At 34.1% G+C, this 17,318-nt stretch overlaps 1 non-coding gene across 1 annotated transcript; it reads left to right on the plus strand.

Annotated features, from left to right (window-relative positions):
• The first annotated feature begins 2,691 nt into the window (after positions 1-2,691).
• On the plus strand, positions 2,692-2,764 carry TRNAA-UGC. The gene has a single exon. It is a non-coding gene; the product is annotated as a tRNA-Ala (tRNA).
• The last annotated feature ends 14,554 nt before the right edge of the window (positions 2,765-17,318 follow it).

The raw sequence follows: 17,318 nt of genomic DNA on the forward strand, positions 1-17,318 counted from the left end.
TTAAATAAGATTTAAATATTTTAATTATGAATAGGGATTCATAATCAATATGTGCCCGAATTCATTGAAATTGACATTTTATTTAATGTTCAATTTTAATTAAATTGTTTAATTAATTATTTAATATTATTTTGATTTGAAATTAATTATTTAAATTAATTGTTGAATTAAAATAAAGAAAGTCAAAATGTTGACTTCACCCAAGGAAAAATCCATGTTTGAGTGAGTGGAATATTGTGTGTCAATATATGGTTTAACCAAACTTGCATGTTTACCACATAATAATCCCACAAATTTGAGTGAAATTTTGAGTGTCAAAATTTGGTTAACTCAAACTTACATGCTTGCCACATAATCCCACAAATTTGAGTGGAATTTTGAGTGTCAAAATTTGGTAATCTCAAATTTGTATGAACATGCAAATATGACTCTATAAATAGAGTGATTAAAGTACATGGAAAGTTTGCTTAAAAAACTTTGAGAAAATCTCTCAAACTCTCTTTTACATATACTAAATTCCTATCAAGTTTAGTCACTCACCGGATTCCACAATCCCGTTCTAAGGCTGGAGAATAGTAGAGAAGACACTCCTAGTGGTTCAAAACCAGTTCGTGAGGAAAAAGAAATTTGAACTACAAAAGGTTAGTATTTAAACTCTTTGAGTTTTAATGCTTTTGAACATGCTAGCTAATTTACTATAATTGATGTACTTAGAGTGCCTAAGATCCAAATTGCTACCGTGTTATAGTAACACCATCAGTATTAACAAATTTATATGAACATCAAATAAAGTAAATGAAATAACGATGATATGTTCAATGCATAATTGAATATGAAGTTCACAACAAGAACATTTGCTCTAGTGGTATGATTCTTGCTTTTGGTGTGAGTGGTTTTGATTTCAACTCTTGAATTTTCCCTTTAATATAAAAGGCCTAAATAATGTATCAATCCAATGCACTTAATTTGTTTCACTTTGTGTTTTTTTAGGTAAAACAATTTATTAATTAAGAATTTCATGTTTTATTTCACTTTGTGTTTTTGTTTTTGTAGGTAAAACAATTTATTAATTAAGAATGTCCTATATTGATTGAAAAGTTAAAAAGGTTGATGATTTGCTTTTTATTAAATCCTTGAACTTTCTCTTATACAAAAAGACTTACCTCACCTTGTTGAACTTCCTTTTAGCTCTTCAACTCCAAACAAATATAGATTTGAAACTTGAGAGAAAAAATCATATCGAGTGAGAGCTAAAAATGATAGATGTTCAAGAAGGGAAATTTGGTTGAGTGTTATTATTCTTTCTTAGGGGGTGAGAGGTCTTAAGTTCACATCTTAGAATGCCCATAAAAACATGTTGATAAATTTCAAATCTTGAGCAACTATTCCTCGAGATAGGCTTTGGATGGATTTTGTGAAATAGTTTTTCATTTTCACTATTTTTGATGATGGGACATTTAGGATTCTGTCATGTAAGAATTGTTGGGATGTAGCTAAGATGGTAGAGTGCACTCTTTGCATGCGAGAGGCACGGGGATCAATACCTTGCATCTCCAAAAGGTAACTATTATTTCTTTTCAAAATTTTCATATTTACTACATAATGAGCTGAGATAGTTTTTCATTTTCACTATTATTGATGACGAGACATTTAGGGTTTTGTAACATAAGAATCGTGGGGACATAGCTTAGATGGTAAAGCGCTTGCTTTTGTATGCGAGAGGTATAGGGATTGATACCTTACATCTCCAAAATAAAATTTCTCATATTAAATATATTTTTTACTTTCAATTTTCCCTTATTCATGACATGTTGAGTAGCGATATTTTTTCATTTACATAATTATTGATGATGGAACATTTAGGGTTTTCTGATGTAAGAATTGTGCAGATGTGGATCAAATGGTAGAGCGCTCGCTTCTCGTGTGGGTAGTACGGGGATCAATACCTTGCATCTCCAAATGAATGGATTATTAAATATATTATTTCTTTTCAAATTTTTCATATTTACGACATATAATGAGCAATGATAGTTTTTCATTTTCACTATTATTGATGACGAGACATTTAGGGTTTTATGATGTAAGAATTGTGGGAATGTAGCTTAGATGGTAGAGCGCTTGCTTTGCATGCAAGAGGTATGGGGATCGATATCCCACATCTTCAAAATAAACCTATTTATTATTAAATATGTTATTTCTTTTCAATTTTTCTTTATTCATGACATGTTAAGTACGGATATTTCTTCATTTTTATTTTCACTATTATCGATGATGAAAAATTTAGGGTTTTGTGATGCAAGAATTGTGGGGATGTAGCTCAGATGGTAGAGCACTTGCTTAGCATGCGAGAGGTACGTGGATCGGTTCCCCGCAACTCCAAAAGAAACTCTATTCAATCTTTTCTTATTTATGACATCATGAGCGGAGATATTTTTTCATTTTCACTATTATTGTTGACAAGACGTTTAGAGTTTTCTGATGTAAGAATCATGGGAATGTAGATTAGATTTTAGATCGCTTTCTTAGCATGTGAGAGGTATGGGGATCCATACTCGCATTTCTAAAAGAAACTAGTTACTATTTTATTTCTTTTCAATTTTTTCTTATTTATGGCATAATGAGCAGTGATATTTTTTCATTTTCACTATTATTGATGACAAGACGTTTAGGGTTTTGTGACATAAGAATCCCGGGGATGTAGCTCAGATGGTAGAGCACTCGCTTTGCATGCGAGAGGTACGGGGATTGATACCCCGCATCTCCAAAATAAAACTATCTATTATTAAATATGTTATTTCTTTTTAATTTTTCCTTAGTTATGACATGTTGAGTAGCAATATTTCTTCATTTTCACTATTATTGATGACAGAAAATGTAGAGTTTTGTGATATAAGAATTGTGGGGATGTAGCTTAGATGGTCAAGTGTTTGCTTAGCATGCAAGAGGTACAGGATTGATACCCTGCATCTCCAAAGGAATCCTACTACCAAATATTCTATTTCTATTTCAAATTTTTCTTATTTATGACATAATGAGCAAGGATAGTTTTCATTTTCACTATTGTTGATGATGGGACGTTTAGGATTTTGTCATGTAAGAATTTTTGGGATGTAGTTAAGATGGTAGAGTGCACTCTTTGCATGCAAGAGCCACGGGCGGATATATTTTTTCATTTTCACAATTATTGATGATGGGAAGTTTAAATGTTTTGTGATGTAAGAATTGTATGGATGTAGCTTAAATGGTTGATGATGGGAAGTTTAAAGGATTTGTGATGTAAGAATTGTATGGATGTAGCTTAAATGGTAGAGCGCTTGCTTTGCATGCGAGAGGTACAAGGATCGCTATCATGCATATGTCCAAATGAAAACTATCAATTATTAATCTTATTTATGACATAATGAGCAAAGGTAGTATCTTATTTATGACATAAGGAGCAAAGGTAGTTTTTCATTTTAACTATTATTGATGACGGGAGGATTATGGTTTTGTGGTGTAAGAATTGTGGGGACGTAGGTAAGATTATTTAGTGCACTCAGAGGTACACGGGTNCTAAAAGAAACTAATTTTTATTAATAAATTATTTCTATTCAATTTTTCCTTATTTATNTGGTTTTGTGGTGTAAGAATTGTGGGGACGTAGGTAAGATTATTTAGTGCACTCAGAGGTACACGGGTCGATNCTTTATTGATGACGAAAAATTTAATGTTTTGTGAAGTAAGATTCATTGGGATGTAGCTTAGATGGTAGAGCACTCCCTTTGCATGCGAGAGGTATGGGGACTGGTACCCCGCATCTCTAAAGGATAAATATTAATTATTAAATATATTATTTATTTTCAATTTATTTTTATTTATGACATAATGTGTAGAGATNCATAGTTCAGATGGTAGAATGCTTTCTTTGCATGCAAGAGGTACGGGAATCGATACTCCACATCTCAAAAAGAAACTAATTGTTATTAATATTTTATTTCTACTCAATCTTTCCTTATTTATGACATAATGAGTAGATATATTTTTTCATTTTCACCTTTATTGATGACGAAAAATTTAATGTTTTGTGAAGTAAGATTCATTGGGATGTAGCTTAGATGGTAGAGCACTCCCTTTGCATGCGAGAGGTATGGGGACTGGTACCCCGCATCTCTAAAGGATAAATATTAATTATTAAATATATTATTTATTTTCAATTTATTTTTATTTATGACATAATGTGTAGAGATAGTTTTTCATTTTCACTATTATTGATGACGAGACATTTAGGGTTTTGTGATGTAAGAATCGTGGGGATGTAGCTCAGATGGTAGAGTGCTCGCGTAGCATGCGAGGTATGGGGATCAATACCTCTTATCTCCGAAAGAATCTATTCATTGTTAATATTTTATTTCTATCCAATTTTTCCTCTTATCACCAAAAGAAGCTATTCGTTATTAATATTTGATTTCTATTCAATNGCAGTACGGGATCGATACCTTGCTTCTCCAAATGAATTGAGTACTAAATATATTATTTCTTTTCAATTTTTTCTTATTTACGACATAATAAGTAAGAATAATTGTGGGGATGTAGCTCAGATGGTAAAGCGCTTGCTTTGCATGTGAGAGGTATGGGAATCGATACCCCATCTCTAGAGGAAGACTAAACGTATTATTTCTTTTCAATATTTACTTATTTATGACATAATGATATGGTAGAGAGCTCGCTCAGCATGTGAGAGGTGCGGGGATTGATACCCCATCTCTAAAGGAAGACTATGGATTATTAAATGTATTATTTCTTTTCAATATTTTCTTATTTATGACATAATGAGCAAAATAGTTTTTTATTTTCACTATTATTGATGACGTTTAGGATTTTTATTTTCACTATTAAATGTATTATTTCTTTTTATTTTCACTAAACTTATTATTTCTTTTCAATATTTACTTATTTATGACATAATGATATGGTAGAGAGCTCGCTCAGCAGGAGAGAGGTGCGGGAATTGATACCCCCCATTATTTCTTTTCAATATTTACTTATTTATGACATAATGATATGGTAGAGAGCTCACTTAGCATGTGAGAGGTGCGGGGATTGATACCCCCCATCTCTCATGGAAGACTATGGATTATTAAATGTATTATTTCTTTTCAATATTTTCTTATTTATGACATAATGAGCAAAATAGTTTTTTATTTTCACTATTATTGATGACGTTTAGGATTTTTATTTTCACTATTAAATGTATTATTTCTTTTTATTTTCACTAAACTTATTATTTCTTTTCAATATTTACTTATTTATGACATAATGATATGGTAGAGAGCTCGCTCAGCAGGAGAGAGGTGCGGGAATTGATACCCCCCATTATTTCTTTTCAATATTTACTTATTTATGACATAATGATATGGTAGAGAGCTCACTTAGCATGTGAGAGGTGCGGGGATTGATACCCCCCATCTCTAAAGGAAGACTATCGATTATTAAATGTTTTATTTCTTTTCAATATTTTCTTATTTATGACATAATGAGCAAAATAGTTTTTTATTTTCACTATTATTGATGACGATAGGTTTAGGATTTTGTGATGTAAGAATCATTGGGATATAGCTCATATGGTAGAGTGCTCCATGTGAGAGGTGGGGGGATTGATACCGTGCATCTCCTATAGAAACTATATGAGCAGAAATTCATTTCTTAAAGAAACTATTTGTTATTAATATTTTATTTTTATTTAATTTTACCTTATTTCTGACGTAATGAGCACAAATATTTTATCCTTTTCACTATTATTGATGACGGGTAGTTTTGAGTTTTGTTATGTAAGAATTGTGGGGATGTAGNTTTTCTTGGTTTTTGTTTTGTTCTTGATTTGTTCTCCAAGACACTCCCCCTAGGATTTACGGTACTAGACATGCACCTGACAATCCTGTGTCCAAGGCTTCATGTGTTCCAAGNAAGAATACTTAAATTTTTAAGTCCCTCTTGAAAAGTATGGTGTGGGATAAATTGGATTATTGCCTATTATTTCTAAGAATANGCATAATCTGAAAACCTACATCCAAGGCTTCTTACGTTCCAAGCGATGTAGNATATATTAAGTCTTTGGACTAATGTTTGCCATTGCCATTTGTAGAGATGGCATATAATAGAGCAATTCATAGTACCGTTCTTGTTTAGAGCAATTCATAGTACCGTTCTNATCTGCTTAACCTATGCCCAAGGCTTCATGCGTTTCCAAGCGGCATAGTCTGAAAACCTACATCCAAGGCTTCTTACGTTCCAAGCGATGTAGTCTTAATACTGCANTAATTCATAGTACTGTTCTCCTTTATAGAAATTCATAGTACCACTCATTGTTCTCCTTTTGAAGATGTTTATGGATTTAATCCACCTACGCCTCTTGATTTGCTTCCTATTCATTCTAATATTTTTGTGAGTAAAACAACCACAAGTAAGGCAGATCTGATCAAAACATTGCACAAACAGGTGAAAGGAGACAATTTAGAAACAAAAAGTTACTTTGAGTGTAAGGACCGGGCTGACGTGATGACACTAAAAGGCGGGTAAATTTTTCGTTCTTGATAAAACAATTAAAATTTAAAACATGATTTACATTATCCCAAAATAGTGCGCGCGCATTACTAATTTAAAATACGACATTAGGGTTAAAACACAAAATAAGGGACGGACACAAAACACTTTAAAACAAAAGGATTGAGGATGACGGGTTAGGTTAGTCTATGGCACCTGCTCCAGAGTCCGCTCCCGACCTTGACCAGCTCCTTACCACCTGGAAACAAATGGAGAATAAGAAATGAGTACAAAGACTCAGTAAGTAGCCTACTTGTAGGCTCTTAATCGTGTCGTTGATATGCTAGGGTACCACATTCTTTGTTCTTGGTTGTTCTTGATCTTGTTCTTGTTGTAAGTACTTAGGCCCTTCTAATTCTTGTTCCTGACTTGGGGTTCTTATCTTGATCTTTATTGAGGACCTTGGTCCTTGAATCCTAAAACCTTGGTTTTTCTTTAAGGACCTTAGTACTATGGTTTTTGGTTCTTGGTGCTTTGTTCCTAATTCTTGTCCTTAGAACTAGGATCTTGATCCTTGTTCTATTCCTTAATCTTTCTCTTGTTCTTGGTATTTTCTTGGTTTTTGTTTTGTTCTTGATTTGTTCTCCAAGACACTCCCCCTAGGATTTACGGTACTAGACATGCACCTGACAATCCTGTGTCCAAGGCTTCATGTGTTCCAAGCGACACAGCCTTAACCTACGTCCAAGGCTTCATGCATTCCAAGCGACGTAGCCTTACCGCATCTTAGGGCTTGCCCCTCGATACGGTCTGCTTAACCTATGCCCAAGGCTTCATGCATTCCAAGCGGCATAATCTGAAAACCTACATCCAAGGCTTCTTACGTTCCAAGCGATGTAGTCTTAATACTGCATCAAGGGCTTGCCTTATAATACAATCTGCTTAACCTATGCCCAAGGCTTCATGCGTTTCCAAGCGGCATAGTCTGAAAACCTACATCCAAGGCTTCTTACGTTCCAAGCGATGTAGTCTTAATACTGCATCAAGGGCTTGCCCTATAATACAGTCTGCTTAACCTACGCTCAAGGCTTCATGCGTTCCAAGCAGCGTAGTCTAAGTCATGAGCATGCTGTACCGTGGGAGGTCTTAGGAGGTTCTTGATTCGTGGCTAAGGTAACGTACTCTCTTCCTGTTCCTCCGTGACTTTAGACTACTCCCCTTAATAGACCGTAAAGGTCACTTGCTTGGTGCATACTTAAACATGGAATCCTGCAAGTCTACAGGGCATCCCTTCTAAGTGAGGAAAACTTGAGGCATGACATCCTGCAAAGGAAACATGGTGCAGGGCATCCCACCTAGAAGAGGAATTCTTGGGCACCGCTTGGTGGGAGGTCATGAGTCACTTTGGACATGACTAGAGTATTACCTAGCATTCTTGAGTTTTTGTTTCTGAGTTTGGGGACCTTGGTCCCCATCCTTGAGTGATACCTAGCATTCTTCTTACTTGAGTAGTCGTAAAGCTTGTGTGTTGTTGTTCTTGGTTCTTAATCTTGTAAGTTTCTAAGGTCCTTGATTTCTTGAGGTATAAGTTGTAACTTGTATTTGTAATCATATGAACCCATCTTAGTGCAAGTTTTTCTAGAAGGTCATAGATTCTTAGGGAGTTCTTTAGAGGGTTCTAGAAGAGTCTAGAGTCTTGTGGCGTTTCCTTTAGGTGGTTCTTGGGTCCTACTTGGTTTAGGTACCAAACTTGCTCCAATCAACTTGAAACCTCAAACTTATCTTCACGTCTTTCATAATCAACCTTATAAGAAGTAGCAAATCATTTGAAGCACGTATAAACCTTGAAATCTCTTAAGTAGTCCTAGGGGCATTTTGGTCATTTTACACCTAATTCTTGGTTTTGCTACTTAACGTGTGCCCATGGCTTTTCAAACTTAACCAAATTATCAAACATCATAAAATAAGATCTACTTCAGGGTTTCATAGCATTTGGAGGACATCTAGGTCATGAACTGTAGGTAGATGTCCTTAAGGGCATTATGGTCATTTTGCACCATTTCTTGGTTTACCTACTTATCCTTTTATCCAATGACTACCAAACTTCATTTGTAACCTCAACATGCTATGGTATCCTCAGCATTAAAATTTCATAGGTAGCGGAGTTCATCTAGTGGATTATTTTAACGTTACCTAAATTCCGAGCAATTTGTTCGGTTCAAGGTCTTATCTTACGGTTCCTAGGGTTTTTCTTTCATTTATCCTAATTTCATACTTGTTTTAGGGTTCATATGGAAATCCAAGCGATTCCTACAAGTATTTCTTAACAAAAAGTCCAAGGTGGCTACTTACCTCGTTGTCGACGTTTGGGACCTCTTTTCTTGAGCTTCGGGTACCCGAATTACTTCAACTTTCCTTTCACAGACTCCTTATTGTGTCTACTTTCTGGAACCATAGAGTTTTTCATGAGAATCGGTCTGGAAGGGGGTTAAAATTGAGAATAATCTAGGGAATGTCGAGTTTTTGGGTTAACATGGCCGGTTCAACTGAACCGGCCACGTCATCGTCTTCTTCCTCCAGACGGGAAGAAGACGTGCGCGACCGTTCGCGCCGCCTTCTGTAACTTGCTCTCCCCAGCTCCTATCACGCTGTTTCTCCCCTCGATTCCTTCATGAAACTTAAAGAAGGTGTTATAAGGAAGAGCTAGGGATAGATTTCGTACATTTTCTTGGATCGTAGCCTAAGATATTTACTTCCAAAGTTCGTCCAAAATATGATTTCTCGCCGGAGTAAAAATAGAGGATTTCTTATTGGGTAGCCGATTCTAGGGGTTTTCGAGGCTCTATTTCTTCACAAAACCTCTTCCTTATCCTTTTCTCATGCTATAGGAATTGGTTGGGAGGAACGACTTTGAGTGTGGGATCTTAATTTTGAGAAACTACTCTCGGTCTACAAGTTACCCGACACCTCCGATTTTCGATCTCTTGGGTATCTTGTTCTACAACGTTTCAGCTCTCCATTCTTTCATAGAACTTGTGGGTAATCTTGTTTAGAAGCTATAGGAACAAGTTTGAAAGGAAATGGTGGAGAATTGCTCTCCAATTTAGAAGAAACCCGAGAGTAGGAGACCCAAAATCTAAACACTTATTGCCAACGACTGGGAGCTCGACCTTGCTCGATTCTTGTTCCAAAGGATTTCCCCAACTTCAGAATTTATAGGGAAAACTTAAACCGACATTGGGAGCTCCAGAATTATCGTGAATTGTCGGTTGGATTTTTTAGAAAATCCGTCGGAAATATCTACTCTGATGAGAGACTCACCGACTCTGGTTTTGAATACTAGCCGTTGGATGTGATCATTTGTCCATCTTCTAGATCATATCCAATTTTTGGGAAGATCCAACGGCTATTATTTGAGCTTCGAGAGATTTTTCTCAGATGGTCAACGGCTGATATCCATTCTTCCAAGGGTATTATAGTAATTTTCCACTTTTCGAATATTTTAATATTATTTTCCTGAAAAATCCATAATTTTTCTAAAAATCCTTCATCTCACGTTGATCATTCTTCCCTTCTTGAGCATCTTAAAATTCCTTCTAGATAAGGAACTAAAAATCTCGGAAGATCCTTGATATTTGGGAAAATGACCTTTTTGTCCTTTTCGTTTACGCTTTCATTCCCAATCCTTCTCCAAAGGTCTTGAGTCCTTAAGATTACTTCTTATGGTTTAGAAATGACTTACTAAGACCCCTTTCTTGCATAATCCTCATAATTTTCTTCCTTGGATCCTATGGGTCTTGCATAGGTGGCTTTCCTTCGTTTTTGAGATGTTACATTAAGAATTAAATATTTTCCTGAGTAAAGAAACCACAAGTAAGGTCTGATCAAAACATTGCATAGAGAGGTGAAGAAGACAATTGAGAAACAAAATTTTAAAGTTGCTTAAAGAATTAATGAAGGACATAAGGAAATCATTTTTCAACCCGATAACTGGGTTTGAATACATTTTCGCAAGGAACGATTTTCATCTCAGAGGAAGACAAAGTTACATCCAAGAGGGGATAACCCTTATTAAGTCCTTGAAATAATTAATAACAATGCATATAAAATGATGTTCTTGAAGAATTTTCTACACATTCTACTTTCAATTTTCAATGTTGCTGACTTGAGTCCTTTTGATGTAGGTGATGATTTTTCTTATTCGAAGACGAATCCTTTTGAAGAGGAGGAAGATGATAAGGATGACGGTGATCCCAATGTTCCAACTGGACCAGCCAAAAAGATTCAACAAGCATTCATTCTTCATGTATAAAATTGGATAGGCTTTGTTCAACTCTCATTTCATGTTACAAGCTTATTCGATTGAGGAAGGACCATTTGGAGCTTCAGAAGTGAATATTTACACAGTTGAAGGAGAGGATGAAGTTGCAAGCATCATTCGATGAGTTGTTAGAAAACTTTATTTATTTTTAATTCATAAAGTATATTATGGTCAAATTGACCTTGTCTTTGGTGGAGATTGAAGGGGACTGAGATTAAATCCAGGCCACTAACTTATTTTGTGCGGAGACTATAAATATCGTCAAATTATCAGGTAAAAATCAGATTTTAGAGGAATGAAATTGATCTGTCAAGAGAAGTTCCCTTCCAAAGAAACTACATCAACTTAAAAGAAGTTAATCCTATTTTACAATATAAATATATATATTGTTAGAGGGTAGCAAAGAAGTAGTTTTGACCTATCAATGTAGGTTTTGAAAACTAAAATTTAAAAATTTAAAAATTTAAAAATTTAAAAAAAAATATAAAATAAAAGTCATTTTTAAACAATAGTTTGTTGTGAAATTTTACTTAAAATTCAAATGTACTATTTCAATATCTATCCCAAAAGAATGCAAATGCTTTAGTGGCAAGCTCAGCTGGATCATTCATAATCTTAAAGGTGGATCATTCATAATCTTAAAGGTATTTATTATAGTATATGAACTTTATTTATGTCAATATTTTTTAATAATATTAATTGAAGTACATCCAATTGATTTGAAGAACAAATTCTATTATGTGGTGGACAATGTAAAATTAACGTGACAATAATAGTAGGTTCTAAAGCACAAAAAAAACAAGTGTTCATTAACTTAGTAGTCGTAGAAGATAAGTTGATGATAATCTTTTTCAACTGTGTTCATTAACTTACCCTTGAACGAATCAATCTCTAGACGAAGAATTTTGGACTCAAAGTCCTAAATTCGAAACTTAAAACGTTTACAGAAAGTAAACTGATGGGTTCCAAACGTTCAGAGCCTCCATTTGCTTATTTTTCTTTAAACTCTCTTAGAAAAACTAACTATTTGGGCTCTAGAATGTTGGATATGGAGGCTGACTATTTGCATTAAAATTCTGATGAAGATATATAAAAGCTGACTATTTATATATAGTAGGCGGTTATATTTGTTAAAGCTATATATATAATAAACTGAAATCATATATATACCCATTAGTCAGTGCTTTCAAAATGTACATTTCTCATTCTTCATATCCTCTCTTTGCATACCTTGAAGTCATTAATACAAAACTTTCGGTCAATATATCTCCTTACATTTTCTCTATCATGTTCTTTGTGTTCATTTAGATCAAGTGTGTTCGTTGTTGTGTGATCCTAATAATTGGTATCAGAGCGAGGCGAGATTCACCACGATCTGTGAAGATGGAAAGTTCAAAGACAAGAATTTAAAAGTTTGATGGATTCGATATCAGTTTCTAAAGATGCAGATTGAAGATTATATGTATTAGAAAGATCTTTAGAAACCCCTTTTGGGGGTGAAGCCAGATACCATTACCGCGGAGGAGTGGAAACATAAGGATCGTCACGACTTAGGGTTGATCTGGTTGACACTGTCCAGAAACACGATGTTCAACATCATCAAAGAGAAGACGACATCGGGCCTATTGAAGGTGTTGTCAAATATGTACGAAAATCCGTCGGCTATGAACAAGGTGTAACAAAAAAATTCGTCGGGCCTATTGGTTGTATTTGTTTTGTTTTATGTCCGACAGCTCATAGTTTGTAAACAAAAACATATTATGTTTTCAATAAATTTATTATTGATGTTTATTCAGTAAAGATTGTTATTGAATAAAGTGAATGTTATGANATTGAATTAAAATAAAAAAAGTCAAAATGTTGACTTCACGGAATGGAAAAATCCATGTTTGAGTTAGTGGAATATTGTGTGTCANCTTATTCTAGGGACACTATGGATGCAACCCACATTTGTATATGATATAAACAATGTGATCACTAAATTGTACATGTGGAGACATGTGAGTGGGGGNCCCCACAAATTTAGGTGGAATTTTGAGTGTCAAAATTTGGTTAAATCAAACTTGCATGCTTGCCACATAATCCCACAAATCTACAATCTCGTTCTAAGGTCGGAGAATAGTAGGGAATACACTACTGGTGGTTCGAAACCGGTTCGTGAGGAAAAAGAAATTTAAACTACAAAAGGTTAGTATTCAAACTCATTGAGTTTTAATGCTTTTGAAAATGCTAACTAATTTACTATAATTGATGTACTTAGAGTGCCTAAGATCCAAATTGCTTCCGCACGTGTTATAGTAACACCATCAATATTAAAAAGTTATATGAACATCAAATAAAGTAAATGAAATAACGATGATATGTTCAATGCATAATTGAACATGGGTCCACAACAAGGGTATTTAGTTTAGTGGTATGATTCTTGCTTTTGGTGTGAGAGGTTTTGAGATCAACTCTTGAATTTTCCCTTTAATATAAAAGGCCAAAATAATGTATCAATCCAGTGAGAGAAAAATATAGATTTCAAACTTGAGAGAAAAAATCATATCGAGTGAGAGCTAAAAATGATGGATGTTCAAGAAGGAAAATTTGGTCTAGTGGTATTATTTTTTCTTAGGATGTGAGAGGTCCTAAGTTCACATCTTAGAATGTCCACAAAAAAATAACATGTCAATAAATTACAATTNTGTTGAACCACAAACCAATTGTTCATTAAATGATCAGTGGGACTCAAGGAACAAGAAGTAACTTTAGGGGTAAAACGGTAAATTGACCCAGCTCTAGTTACGAACAACCTGTGAAGGATCGACTTACTAATCATGGTTATATCAAATGGATAGAAATGTATCTATAGTGAGGGGAGTGCAACTACTAGGCTATAGTGGAGTGTCCTAGTAGTTAACGAATGTTGTTAACAAGGTTAATGAGTTTAGCCGGTTAATCTCGGATCGTTGGAGCCCATGATCTGTAGGTCCATTAGGTCCCCCAGCTAGCTCATACCGAACTAAACCTTAGAACAGTATAATGAGTGAGTTTGAAGTGTTCGAATTCAAATTAGGGAATATATGCTAAATATATACGATATATTTAACTGCATTTTGTTTTAATTATGAATTAAACAAAAAAAAAAAAAGAGAATTTGAGATATTTAACTAAGATTTAAATATTTTAATTATGAATAGGGATTCATATTCAATATGTGCCGAAATTTATTGGGATTGACATTTTATTTAATGTTAAATTTTAATTAGATTGTTTAATTAATCATTTAATATTATTTTAATTTAAAATTAATTATTTAAATTAATTATTGAATTAAAATAAAAAAAGTCAAAATGTTGACTTCACGGAATGGAAAAATCCATGTTTGAGTTAGTGGAATATTGTGTGTCAATATATGGTTTAACCAAACTTGCATGTTTGCCACATAATCCCACAAATTTTAGTGGAATTTTGAGTGTCAAAATTTGGTTTAACCAAATATGCATGTTTGCCAAATAAACCCCACAAATTTAGGTGGAATTTTGAGTGTCAAAATTTGGTTAAATCAAACTTGCATGCTTGCCACATAATCCCACAAATCTACAATCTCGTTCTAAGGTCGGAGAATAGTAGGGAATACACTACTGGTGGTTCGAAACCGGTTCGTGAGGAAAAAGAAATTTAAACTACAAAAGGTTAGTATTCAAACTCATTGAGTTTTAATGCTTTTGAAAATGCTAACTAATTTACTATAATTGATGTACTTAGAGTGCCTAAGATCCAAATTGCTTCCGCACGTGTTATAGTAACACCATCAATATTAAAAAGTTATATGAACATCAAATAAAGTAAATGAAATAACGATGATATGTTCAATGCATAATTGAACATGGGTCCACAACAAGGGTATTTAGTTTAGTGGTATGATTCTTGCTTTTGGTGTGAGAGGTTTTGAGATCAACTCTTGAATTTTCCCTTTAATATAAAAGGCCAAAATAATGTATCAATCCAGTGAGAGAAAAATATAGATTTCAAACTTGAGAGAAAAAATCATATCGAGTGAGAGCTAAAAATGATGGATGTTCAAGAAGGAAAATTTGGTCTAGTGGTATTATTTTTTCTTAGGATGTGAGAGGTCCTAAGTTCACATCTTAGAATGTCCACAAAAAAATAACATGTCAATAAATTACAATTCTGTCATATAAGAATTGTTGGGATGTAGCTAAGATGGTAGAGTGATTGTTGGGATGTAGCTAAGATGGTAGAGTGATTGTTGGGATGTAGCTAAGATGGTAGAGTGATTGTTGGGATGTAGCTAAGATGGTAGAGTGCACTCCTTGCATACGAGAGGCATGGGGATTGATACTTCGCATCTCCAAAAGGTAACTATTTGTTATTAATATTTTATTTCTATTCAATCTTTCCTTATTTATGACATAATGAACCAGATATTTTTTATTTCTATTCAATCTTTCCTTATTTATGACATAATGAACCAGATATTTTTTCATTTTCACAATTATTGATGATGCGAAGTTTAATGGTTTTGTGATTGTAAGAATTGTGGGGACATAGCTTAATGTGTTGTGTTTTATGTGACTCTTTGTAAACAAAAACATATTCTATTTTCAATAAAGTTATTATTGATTTTTATTCAGTAAAGATTGTTCTTGAATAAAGTGAATTGTACGATCATTAATCTAAATCCATTAAACTAAGAATACTCTGGTTATACTATGATTACTTGAACTATAGGTAGAGACATCAGAGTGGATCAACTTCAAGTATATAGTCAAAATGCTTTATAGTACAAGGATAAGTCTGAGTACCTTATCTTGGAGACACTGTGGATGCGGCCCACTTTTGTATATGATATAAACAATTGTGATCACTAAATTGTACATGTGGAGACATGTGAGTGGGGGCGTCCTATGCAATGAGTATTGCATAAGATCGAACCATGAAGAAAATCACTCTCACTTTATAATGTCGTTTAGATGAGACTGATTTTTTTCACTTGATGACCTAGGTAACTCGACCTTAATCCTGAGCTAACTATGAACTCTTGTTTATTCAGAATTATTCTTAGATTTGCATGGGTGAGAGTGGCCCGAGTTCGCCGACTCAATAAGCCTCCCATTTCAAGGGTAAGACTGGGTGAATAGCTGGGGACATAGGGTGCAAGATCAAATTCACTCCTACCCGCTTTTAGGGATAGTAGAGAGGTTGTTCCCTTAAGTACTGACTTCAGGTCTTGAACAAGGGGCCCCACCCTCTCATTGGCCCGAGAGGGATTCAGTTTGGTGGTTGGACCACAAACCAATTGTTCATTAGAGGATCAGTAGGACTTAAGGAACAAGAAGTAACTTTAGGGGTAAAAACTATAAATTACCCAACTCTTGTTATAAACAACCTGTGAAGGGATCGACTTACTAATCATGGTTATATCAAATGGACAGAAATATATCTATAGTGAGGGGAGTGCAACTACTAGGCTAGTGTAGTGTCCTAGTAGTTAATGAATGTTGGTTAAAAGGTTAATGAGTTTAGCCGATTAATCTCGTTTCGTTGGAGCCCATGATCTCTAGGTCCATTAGGTCCCCTTGCTAGCTCATATTGGACTAAACCTTAGAACAATGTGACGAGTGAGTTTGAAGTGTTCGAACTCAAATTAGGGGATATGCGCTAAATATATACGATATATTTAACCTCATTTTTATTTAATTACGAATTTAACAAAATGAGAGAATTGGAGATATGTAAATAAGATTTAAATATTTTAATTATCAACAAGAATTCATAATCAATATGTGCCGGAATTGATTGGGGTTGGCATTTTATTTAATGTTAAATATTAATTAAATTATTTAATTAATCATTTAATATTATTTTGATTTGAAATTAATTGTTGAATTACAATAGAGAAAGTCAAAATGTTACTTCACATCCTGGAAAAATCCATGTTTGAGTCAGTGGAATATTGAGGGTCAACAATATGGTTTAACAAGTGGAATTTTGAGTGTCAAAATTTGATTTAACCAAACTGGCATGTTTGCCACATAATTCCACAAATTTGAGTGAAATTTTGAGTGTCAAAATTTTGTAATCTCAATTTTGCATGAACATGCAAACATCAATAAATAGAGTGATGAGGGTATATGGAAAGTATTCTTGAAAAACTTTGAGAAATTCTCTCAAAACTCTCTCTTTACATATACTAAATTCCTTTCAAATTTAGTCACTCACTGGATTCTACAATCTCGTTCTAAGGTCGGAGAATAGTAGGGAATACACTACTGGTGGTTCGAAACCGGTTCGTGAGGAAAAAGAAATTTAAACTATAAAAGGTTAGTATTCAAACTCATTGAGTTTTAATGCTTTTGAACATGGTAGCTAATTTATTATAATTGATGTACTAAGAGTGTCTAAGATCCAAATTGCTTCTCCATGTATTATATTAACACCATCAAAATGGTAGAGCTCTTGCTTTGCATGC

The sequence above is a fragment of the Cucurbita pepo genome, chromosome LG03 (assembly GCF_002806865.2).
Source record: "Cucurbita pepo subsp. pepo cultivar mu-cu-16 chromosome LG03, ASM280686v2, whole genome shotgun sequence".
Classification (NCBI taxonomy): Eukaryota; Viridiplantae; Streptophyta; class Magnoliopsida; order Cucurbitales; family Cucurbitaceae; genus Cucurbita; species Cucurbita pepo.